The sequence below is a fragment of the Anomaloglossus baeobatrachus genome, chromosome 7 (genome assembly GCF_048569485.1).
Source record: "Anomaloglossus baeobatrachus isolate aAnoBae1 chromosome 7, aAnoBae1.hap1, whole genome shotgun sequence".
In the NCBI taxonomy this organism is placed as follows: Eukaryota; Metazoa; Chordata; class Amphibia; order Anura; family Aromobatidae; genus Anomaloglossus; species Anomaloglossus baeobatrachus.
This window is the reverse complement of record NC_134359.1, coordinates 265,805,770-265,816,116: the sequence shown is the minus strand read 5'-3', so window position 1 is coordinate 265,816,116 and position 10,347 is coordinate 265,805,770. Positions and strand designations below refer to the sequence as shown.

The window sequence follows — 10,347 nt, the reverse complement described above, 5'->3', positions numbered from 1 at the left end:
AGGGCAGTACAGATAGATAGATAGATAGATAATAGATAGAGGCATAGATAGATAGATAGATAGATAGATAGATAGAGAGAGAGATAGATAGATAGATAGATAGATAGATAGATAGATAGATAGATATGGCAACAGTAAGATGGAAAAATTGTGGCATTACAAAATTTTCAAAACTTCTTGATTTATTCAGTATGGAGTATGAGCGACACATGCAGAAATCCTGCCCTTACAGTCTTGGATGCTATCAGTGAGGATATTAATGGTCATCTGAGGAACATTGTCACGTTGCATGCACTTCGGCAAATCATCAAGATCCGCTGCTGGCAGCTCCTTTTGTAATTACCGATCAATGACGTCCTAAATGCTCCATGGGAGACAAGTCCGGAGATGCTGCAGGCCATGGTAGACCGTTTAGGCAAAGCAAGCTGCTCACAGTGGCACCGACAACATGCGGCCTGGTGTTGTGTTGAAAATGGCTTCTGGGACACTTTCACATTCCCTTGAAAAGGCCTCTTAATGTGGTCGCCCACGTTGTCTGTAAGATTAATCTCCAATTATTTCTCCCAAGACTCATAACGTAAGAGGACAGACCCCCAGTTCAGCTTCCATCTGGCTCTACACCTTGATATCATTGGACACGACGGATACAATGGACACATAATACCCCCACACCATGACCAGATAAATATTATCTATATATAAGGAAAAAATAATACTACCACACCATGACCAGATAAATATTATCTATATATAAGAGACAAATAATACCACCACACCATGACCAGATAAATATTATCTATATACAATGGACACATAATACCACCACACCATGACCAGATAAATATTATCTATATACAAGGGACAAATAATACCACCACACCATGACCAGATAAATATTATCTATATACAATGGACACATAATACCACCACACCATGACCAGATAAATATTATCTATATACAAGGAAAAAATAATACTACCACACCATGACCAGATAAATATTATCTATATATAAGGAAAAAATAATACTACCACACCATGACCAGATAAATATTATCTATATATAAGAGACAAATAATACCACCACACCATGACCAGATAAATAATATCTATATACAAGGAAAAAATAATACTACCACACCATGACCAGATAAATATTATCTATATATAAGAGACAAATAATACCACCACACCATGACCAGATAAATATTATCTATATACAAGGAAAAAATAATACTACCACACCATGACCAGATAAATATTATCTATATATAAGAGACAAATAATAACACCACACCATGACCAGATAAATAATATCTATATACAAGGGACAAATAATACCACCACACCATGACCAGATAAATAATATCTATATACAAGGGACAAATAATACCACCACACCATGACCAGATAAATATTATCTATATACAATGGACAAATAATACCTCCACACCATGACCAGATAAATAATATCTATATACAAGGGACAAATAATACCACCACACCATGACCAGATAAATATTATCTATATACAAGGGACAAATAATACCACCACACCATGACCAGATAAATAATATCTATATACAATGGACACATAATACCACCACACCATGACCAGATAAATAATATCTATATACAAGGGACAAATAATACCACCACACCATGACCAGATAAATAATATCTATATACAAGGGACAAATAATACCACCACACTGTGACCGGACCAATAATACCTACATATTAGAGACAAATAATACCACGTCAACATGACTGGACAAATAATATAGATGTATATATATATATATATATATATATATATATATATATATATAAAAGTCAAATTTATATAATAATACTGCCACACCCTGACAGGATCAATATTATTCATATATAGGGGACAAATAATACCACCATACTATGACTGGCCCAATATTATCTACGTATAAAGGGCCAAGTAATACCATAACGCCATGACCGGACTAATAATATCTATATATAAGAAGAAAATAATACCGTCACACCATGACCAGACAAACAATACCAATATATAGGGGACAAATAATATTGCCAACCAATGACCAAACCACATATTACCAATATTATCTATGTATAAGGGAAAAATAATACCGCCACACAGTGACCACATATTACCGTCACATATATTGGTAATAATGCCCGTGATTGTGCCTCTGTATAATAATGCCCTGTCTATGGACCTTCCCCGTCGTTGGACTGCGATGCATTCCTCCTCCTCCTCCTTTCCAGACCGCTACAATAAGTGGTCCTCTGTATGGCGATGAAGCAGCCGGTGGCGCAGCAGGTAGGGTAAGTTCCTGCTCCGATAAAGTCTTTAAAACAATCCCATTAGAGATTTTGAAGCAGATCAGCTCTAAAATCAGCATCAAAAACTGTGCTATAACCAGCTGGGTTTTTTTTAAGTGTTTTTTGGAGGCGGATTTTTAGTCAAACATTTATACATTAAATTAATTCGGTGTGACCCCAAATTGGAGGAAATCTACCATACTGTGCTTACTATACTCATATACCCCATTTATTAATCCAAAACACACAAGTCCGTCCAGTTTTTCATACGAAACATTGTGTTCGCAACTGCGCATGTGTCAAACTTTGGAACGCAAGAAATTTACGTCATTACGTCCCTTACGCTGATAACTCCTGGCAAAAAGCCTCTTCCGCCAGTTCTATGCGCCTGTTTGAGCCGTTACTAAGGGAAGGAAGTCACGTGGTACAGAGGGGAGGGGGGAGGCATCACATGACGGGGCCCGGAGAGCGATGCTCGTACAGACTGAGCCGCGGGGAGACACTGACTGCAGGCGAAGCCCCCGGAGGTAGAAGGCGCCGCCGGTGACGTCATCCTGCACATTAACTCCTTCATTGCTGAATGTAAGTGTGCCAGGGGATCGGATGCGCAGGCTGTACAAGCTTTCTATAGTAATCTGTCATGCGTGCACTGGAGGGAGATCTAAAGTCTAGTAACGGGGGTCTTCGAGGATCTGATTGTGCTGGGATCGTTCTGTCTGTGTGAAGTGATGGCTGTTGATCGTCACTGATTTAACTGTAGCTTTTCTTGAGATCTTTGTGTTCACCGATGGAGGTAACTAATATGGGAAACAATGTGACAATCATACAGACCTCGTGGTCACTGCTGATACATCGGTGTGTATGTCCCTTTTTAAGAATCAGTGGCATCTTAAACATTTGGCTCCACTTATCTCATCTGGGTCTTTGTCTGGCAGATGGACAGCAGTGTGAGCAGCATCTTCTTACCTCAGCACCCCTGGTATCACCAATATTAGATAAGATCTACAGGGTGCACAACAGTGTGAGCAGCATCTTCTTACCTCAGCACCCCTGGTATCTCTAGTATTAGATCAGATAGACTGGGTGGACAGCAGTTTGAGTAGCCTCTTCTTACCTCAGCACCCCTGGTATCACCAATATTAGATAAGATCTACAGGGTGCACAACAGTGTGAGCAGCATCTTCTTACCTCAGCACCCCTGGTATCTCTAGTATTAGATCAGATAGACTGGGTGGACAGCAGTGTGAGCAGCCTCTTCTTACCTCAGCACCCCTGGTATCTCCAGCATTAGATCAGATAAACAGGGTGGACAGCAGTGTGAGCAGCCTCTTCTTACCTCAGCACCCCTGGTATCTCCAGCATTAGATTAGATAGACAGACAGGGCAAACAGTGTGAGTATCCTCTCCTTCAGCACTCCTGGTATCTCAAGTATTAGATCAAATGGACAGCAGTGTGAGCAGGCTCTTTTTACCTCTGCAATCCTTATATCTACAGTATTAGCTCAAATCAACAGGTTGGACAGCAGTGGGAGCAGCCTTTTCTTACCTCCGCTCCTTGGGATCTCATTAGTTCAGATAGGGACAGCAGTGTGAGCAGGCTCTTACCTCAACACCCTTGGTATCTTCCTTGTTAGATCTGATAGATTGTGTAGACAGCAGTGTGAGCAGCCTATTCTTATTTCAGCACCCCTGGTATTTCCATTATCAGATCAGATAGACAGGGTGGTCAGTAGTGGGATCAGCCTTTTGTTACCTCAGCACTTTTGGTTTCTGCAGCATTAGATCAGATCCACAGGGGGACAGCATTGTGAGCAGCCTCTTCTTACCTCAGCACCACTGGTATCTTCTTTGTTTGATCTGATAGATGGGGTAGACAGCAGTGTGAGCAGCCCTTGTATCTACAGTATTAGATCAGGTAGAGAATGTGGACAGCAGTGTGAGCAGCCTCTTCTTACTTTACCAGCCCTGGTATCTCCAGTATTAGATCAGACACGCAGGGTGGACCGCAATGTTAGCAGCTTCTTTTAAAAACCCTTGCCTGCTATTTGTTTAAAAGAAGAAACTGTGCTGTGCTCACCCTCCCCAGGCTCAGCACTGATTTTCCATTATTTCTCCCGGTGTCTGTTATTGTCTGTAGCGCTGACGTCCCGTTGACAGCACAGCAGCCAGTTGTTGAGCATTTCTGCCCAATCTGATGGCACAGGGCCGCTGCGCTCAGTTATTGGCTGCAGAGCAATCTAATGTGACGTCAGCGCTGTAGACAATAACAGGCAGCGGCTGAAACTCCGCACTGGACCTGGGAAGGGTGAGTAAAGCTCAATGGTTTGTTTTTTTTTTTGTTTTTTTCTTTAATAGTTAACTGCCGTTAGGGAACAGGGGTTTTTCCGAAATCAGAAAACCCTTTAATTTCACCAAAATGTGACAAGTTGCGCCTCTTCTGGCATTGATCGGCTGTATCAGGGCTCCACTTTCTCCTCCGGTATTTTTAGACGTTTTGGTCTGCAGATTTATGAGCTCGGCTCCTCGTTTCCTCCCAGACCGGCCTATATGAAAAGAAGCCTTGTTAATGTGCGGCTGTAAAGCCTGTGTAAATACAGAGCAGTGTTCTCAGGGTCCTCCGCCCACGGTGGGAGTCCGGAGATAGAGGAGTAAGACAGGTGTACTAAGCCCCCATAACTCCATCATCCGCCATGATTAGGACTAAGGAAGGGACTTTTCTGGATGGATGAACCCCACCCTACCCACCCACACCCCCAAAAAAAACATGGATTGTTCAGTCCCTTTTCAGTCGAAGCTGCTGAAATGTGCCGACCAAGTAGATTTGGCTTCTGAACCATCGTATTAAAGGGAATCTGCTCACCCATCTGAGAGCGGCAGGGACGGAGACCCTGATTTCAGCGATGTATCACTTACTGGGCTGTGTGCTGTAGTTTTGATTAAAAAAAAAAAAAAACTTGTATCAGGGGCAGACCTAGACCTTCAAGCTCTGTATAATCTTGCCACTGACGGGCTTCTTCCTGTGTACACTGTGCATAGGCAGAAAGCTGCCGATCAGTGGTGGGGGAATGACTGGACTACATGACAGATCAACAGTAAGTGACACATCTCTGGAATCAGGATCTTGTGCTGTTCTCATATTACATAGCAAAAACCTTCTGACAAATTCCCTTTAAACCACGGTAGTGTTGTGTGTTACACATTATACAGAAAACAACTGTGGTGACTGAAGATGCCGGACAGGTCTGAAGGGTCTCGGAGACCTCGGTTAATAAGTGTCTTCCACTGTAGAAGGTTTACTCATCTGTGGACTCTGACACTTCAGGGCACAATATCCTCCGAGTCACCAGGGAGGTATTATAGGGTGGATGTATCTGTCTATAATGACTGTAATTTGTGGGGCTTTCAGGATTAGGTATTTTCGGTAACTGGGATTACCAGTCCTAAAATTAAGTGATGACCATGTTCAGGTGCTCAGTACTGGTAACTAGTGATGAGCGGGCACTACCATGCTCGGGTGCTCAGTACTGGTAACTAGTGATGAGCGGGCACTACCATGCTCAGGTGCTCAGTACTGGTAACTAGTGATGAGCGGGCACTACCATGCTCGGGTGCTCAGTACTGGTAACTAGTGATGAGCGGGCACTACCATGCTCGGGTGCTCAGTACTGGTAACTAGTGATGAGCGGGCACTACCATGCTCAGGTGCTCAGTACTGGTAACTAGTGATGAGCGGGCACTACCATGCTCGGGTGCTCAGTACTGGTAACTAGTGATGAGCGGGCACTACCATGCTCGGGTGCTCAGTACTGGTAACTAGTGATGAGCGGGCACTACCATGCTCGGGTGCTCAGTACTGGTAACTAGTGATGAGCGGGCACTACCATGCTCGGGTGCTCAGTACTGGTAACTAGTGATGAGCGGGCACTACCATGCTCGGGTGCTCAGTACTGGTAACTAGTGATGAGCGGGCACTACCATGCTCGGGTGCTCAGTACTGGTAACTAGTGATGAGCGGGCACTACCATGCTCGGGTGCTCAGTACTGGTAACTAGTGATGAGCGTGCACTACCATGCTCAGGTGCTCAGTACTCGTAACTAGTGATGAGCGGGCACTACCATGCTCAGGTGCTCAGTACTGGTAACTAGTGATGAGTGGGCACTACCATGCTCGGGTGCTCAGTACTGGTAACTAGTGATGAGCGGGCACTACCATGCTCAGTACTGGTAACTAGTGATGAGCGGGCACTACCATGCTCATGTGCTCAGTACTGGTAACTAGTGATGAGTGGGCACTACCATGCTCAGGTGCTCAGTACTCGTAACTAGTGATGAGCGGGCACTACCATGCTCAGGTGCTCAGTACTAGTAACTAGTGATGAGCGGGCACTACCATGCTCGGGTGCTCAGTACTGGTAACTAGTGATGAGCGGGCACTACCATGCTCAGGTGCTCAGTACTGGTAACTAGTGATGAGCGGGCACTACCGTGCTCAGTACTCCTAGTGATGAGCGGGCACTACCATGCTCGGGTACTCAGTACTGGTAACTAGTGATGAGCGGGCACTACCATGCTCAGGTGCTCAGTACTGGTAACTAGTGATGAGCGGGCACTACCATGCTCAGGTGCTCAGTACTCGTAACTAGTGATGGCGGGCACTACCATGCTTGGGTGCTCAGTACTTGTAACTAGTGATAAGTGAGCACTACCATGCTCGGGTGCTCAGTACTCGTAACTAGTGATGAGCGGGCACTACCATGCTCGGGTGCTCAGTACTCGTAACTAGTGATGAGCGGGCACTACCATGCTCGAGTGCTCAGTACTCGTAACTAGTGATAAGCGGGCACTACCATGCTCGGGTGCTCAGTACTCGTAACTAGTGATGAGCAGGCACTACCATGCTCGGGTGCTCTGTACTGGTAACTACCGTAGTGATGAGCGGGCACTACCATGCTCAGGTGCTCAGTACTCGTAACTAGTGATGAGCGGGCACTACCATGCTCAGGTGCTCAGTACTCGTAACTAGTGATGGCGGGCACTACCATGCTTGGGTGCTCAGTACTTGTAACTAGTGATAAGTGAGCACTACCATGCTCGGGTGCTCAGTACTCGTAACTAGTGATGAGCGGGCACTACCATGCTCGGGTGCTCAGTACTCGTAACTAGTGATGAGCGAGCACTACCATGCTCGGGTACTCAGTACTGGTAACTAGTGATGAGCGGGCACTACCATGCTCAGGTTCTCAGTACTTCTAGTGATGAGTGGGCACTACCATGCTTGGGTGCTCAGTACTGGTAACTAGTGATGAGCGGGCACTACCATGCTCAGGTTCTCAGTACTTCTAGTGATGAGTGGGCACTACCATGCTCGGGTGCTCAGTACTGGTAACTAGTGATGAGCGGGCACTACCATGCTCAGGTTCTCAGTACTTCTAGTGATGAGTGGGCACTACCATGCTTGGGTGCTCAGTACTGGTAACTAGTGATGAGCGAGCACTACCATGCTTGGGTGCTCAGTACTTGTAACTAGTGATGGCGGGCACTACCATGTACCTGAGTATAATGGAAGTCAGTGGAGAATTTGAGCATTTTTCTCCTTGAGGCTCTTTTATTGTCAGGATCCAAGTGCTATTTCTTAGCGACATTCTATGAGCACATCAGTGGTGTGTGCCTCTTGTGCCGCCGTCGGCTTTGCCTTTCCTCTCCTCTGCTCCCTGTGAGGCGCTGTTCTGCCGCTGTCGGCTTTGCCTTTCCTCTCCTCTCCTCCCTGTGAGGCGCTGTTCTGCCGCTGTCGGCTTTGCCTTTCCTCTCCTCTCCTCCTTGTGAGGCGCTGTTCTGCCGCCGTCGGCTTTGCCTTTCCTCTCCTCTCCTCCCTGTGAGGCGCTGTTCTGCTTCTGTCGGCTTTGCCCTTCCTCTCCTCCCTGTGAGGCGCTGTTCTGCTTCTGTCGGCTTTGCCCTTCCTCTCCTCCCTGTGAGGCGCTGTTCTGCCGCCGTTGGTTTTGCCTTTCCTCTCCTCTCCTCCCTGTGAGGCGCTGTTCTGCCGCCGTTGGCTTTGCCTTTCCTCTCCTCTCCTACCTGTGAGGCGCTGTTCTGCCGCCCCTGGCTTTGCCTCTCCTCTCCTCCCTGTGAGGCGCTGTTCTGCCGCTGTCGGCTTTGCCCTTCCTCTCCTCTCCTCTCCTCCCTGTGAGGCGCTGTTCTGCCGTCCCTGGCTTTTCCTCTCCTCTCCTCCTTGTGAGGCGCTGTTCTGCCGCCGTCGGCTTTGCCCTTCCTCTCCTTTCCTCCCTGTGAGGCGCTGTTCTGCCGTCGTCGGCTTTGCCCTTCCTCTCCTCTCCTCCCTGTGAGGCGCTGTTCTGCCGCCGTCGGCTTTGCCCTTCCTCTCCTCTCCTCCCTGTGAGGCGCTGTTCTGCCGCCGTCGGCTTTGCCCTTCCTCTCCTCTCCTCCCCTCCCTGTGAGGCGCTGTTCTGCCGCAGTCTGCTTTGCCTTTCCTCTCCTCCCCGTGAGGCGCTGTTCTGCCGCTGTCTGCTTTGCCTTTCCTCTCCTCTCCTCCCTGTGAGGCGCTGTTCTGCCGCTGTCGGCTTTGCCTTTCCTCTCCTCCCCTCCCTGTGAGGCGCTGTTCTGCCGCTGTCGGCTTTGCCTTTCCTCTCCTCCTCCCTGTGAGACGCTGTTCTGCCACTGTCGGCTTTGCCTTTCCTCTCCTCTCCTCCCTGTGAGGCGCTGTTCTGCTTCTGTCGGCTTTGCCCTTCCTCTCCTCCCTGTGAGGCGCTGTTCTGCCTCTGTTGGCTTTGCCCTTCCTCTCCTCCCTGTGAGGCGCTGTTCTGCCGCCGTTGGCTTTGCCTTTCCTCTCCTCTCCTCCCTGTGAGGCGCTGTTCTGCCGTCGTCGGCTTTGCCCTTCCTCTCCTCTCCTCCCTGTGAGGCGCTGTTCTGCCGCCGTCGGCTTTGCCCTTCCTCTCCTCTCCTCCCTGTGAGGCGCTGTTCTGCCGCCGTCGGCTTTGCCCTTCCTCTCCTCTCCTCCCCTCCCTGTGAGGCGCTGTTCTGCCGCAGTCTGCTTTGCCTTTCCTCTCCTCCCTGTGAGGTGCTGTTCTGCCGCTGTCGGCTTTGCCTTTCCTCTCCTCCCCGTGAGGCGCTGTTCTGCCGCTGTCTGCTTTGCCTTTCCTCTCCTCTCCTCCCTGTGAGGCGCTGTTCTGCCGCTGTCGGCTTTGCCTTTCCTCTCCTCCCCTCCCTGTGAGGCGCTGTTCTGCCGCTGTCGGCTTTGCCTTTCCTCTCCTCCTCCCTGTGAGACGCTGTTCTGCCACTGTCGGCTTTGCCTTTCCTCTCCTCTCCTCCCTGTGAGGCGCTGTTCTGCTTCTGTCGGCTTTGCCCTTCCTCTCCTCCCTGTGAGGCGCTGTTCTGCCTCTGTTGGCTTTGCCCTTCCTCTCCTCCCTGTGAGGCGCTGTTCTGCCGCCGTTGGCTTTGCCTTTCCTCTCCTCTCCTCCCTGTGAGGCGCTGTTCTGCCGCCGTTGGCTTTGCCTTTCCTCTCCTCTCCTCCCTGTGAGGCGCTGTTCTGCCGTCCCTGGCTTTGCCTCTCCTCTCCTCCTTGTGAGGCGCTGTTCTGCCGCCGTCGGCTTTGCCCTTCCTCTCCTTTCCTCCCTGTGAGGCGCTGTTCTGCCGCCGTCGGCTTTGCCCTTCCTCTCCTCTCCTCCCTGTGAGGCGCTGTTCTGCCGCCGTCGGCTTTGCCCTTCCTCTCCTCTCCTCCCTGTGAGGCGCTGTTCTGCCGCCGTCGGCTTTGCCCTTCCTCTCCTCTCCTCCCCTCCCTGTGAGGCGCTGTTCTGCCGCCGTCTGCTTTGCCTTTCCTCTCCTCCCTGTGAGGTGCTGTTCTGCCGCTGTCGGCTTTGCCTTTCCTCTCCTCCCTGTGAGGCGCTGTTCTGCCGCTGTCGGCTTTGCCTTTCCTCTCCTCTCCTCCCTGTGAGGCGCTGTTCTGCCGCTGTCGGCTTTGCCTTTCCTCTCCTCCCCTCCCTGTGAGGCGCTGTTCTGCCGCTGTCGGCTTTGCCTT

The 10,347-nt window shown here is 49.0% G+C and overlaps 1 protein-coding gene across 1 annotated transcript in view; it reads left to right on the top strand.

Annotated features, from left to right (window-relative positions):
* Window positions 1-2,783: 2,783 nt before the first annotated feature.
* The window catches only part of SNX8 (sorting nexin 8), a 50,011-nt gene continuing 42,447 nt past the window's right edge, over window positions 2,784-10,347 (top strand). The window contains exon 1 of the mRNA XM_075319204.1: window positions 2,784-2,903. The gene's annotated coding sequence lies outside the window, so the exon portion shown is untranslated. The remainder of the gene's footprint in view (window positions 2,904-10,347) is intronic.